The sequence below is a fragment of the Orycteropus afer genome, unplaced genomic scaffold, assembly GCF_000298275.1.
Source record: "Orycteropus afer afer isolate SDZICR_OR568_19922 unplaced genomic scaffold, OryAfe1.0 scaffold00109, whole genome shotgun sequence".
In the NCBI taxonomy this organism is placed as follows: domain Eukaryota; kingdom Metazoa; phylum Chordata; class Mammalia; order Tubulidentata; family Orycteropodidae; genus Orycteropus; species Orycteropus afer.
The window spans coordinates 6,610,233-6,611,214 of NW_006921696.1; the positions used below are offsets into that span (position 1 = coordinate 6,610,233).

The 982-nt window shown below is 36.3% G+C and overlaps 1 pseudogene; it reads left to right on the plus strand.

Moving 5' to 3' along the window:
* The first annotated feature begins 85 nt into the window (after positions 1 to 85).
* On the plus strand, positions 86 to 185 carry LOC122150244 (annotated as a pseudogene).
* The last annotated feature ends 797 nt before the right edge of the window (positions 186 to 982 follow it).

Below are 982 nucleotides of genomic sequence, written 5' to 3' on the forward strand. Positions count from 1 at the left end.
ATACAAAACAGGTTCATATTATAATAAATACAACACAGACTTTTTTTCTACCCTTTTTGGTAATCACTTTTTAAAAATTTTCTGCTTGCTTTGGCAGCACATATACTAAAATTGGAATGATACAGAGATTAGCATGGTTATTGAACAAGGATGACACACAAATTCGTGAAGCATTCCATATTTTTGAGACAAAGTGTATGTGGACTGCTGTATGTAAAGTGAATTTGCTCTGTAAACTTTCACCCAAATCACAATTTAAAAAAAAAATTGCTGCAATAGAAATAATCAAGAAAGCAGAGAACCTGTGCCTTTCAAAGGGTTGTCTTTTATATGGTTTTCACTCTAGAATGAAATTTAAGGTCTTCATTTCTATTATATTTAATATTGTCCGCTCAGTGTTGACTTCTTTTTTATTTTTGTAACATTTAGCACTCTCTGAGAGTAGTTCTTGGTACAACAGTGTGTCATATGTCTTGCCCATGGAATCAGAGGTAGATTTCCCATCAAGCTAATGAAATTTAAGCCTCAAATCCTCTCACTGGAGTAGGCCTGGTGAGGGCTGGGAGTGGCATTCAGAGTAAGAAGGAGATACCAGGCTGCAAGAAGGAAGTCTTTCCATGTAAGCATCTCTGGTAAATTGCCTACAGATCTCTTAGAAGAAAGGGGCCTGAATCTCCAAATTCCAGAAACTGGTTGAAATTTCTCCTTTAAATCTAAATACTCATTTTGTATCTAATTTTGTATTTATAATTGTGTAGTATTTTTTCCTCTTATAAAAGGCACCCCAAATTAAGTAAACTTCAGAGTGTACAATTCCTGGTTATGCCACTGACTGGAAAGCAAAACCAAAACCAAGCCCATTGTCACAGAGTTGATTCTGACTCATAGAAACCCCCATTTGGTTTCCAAGGTGATAGGTCTTTACAGAAGTAGATTGCCCCATCTTGACTGGAAAGTAGCCCCGTGAAAAGGTCACGTCTAT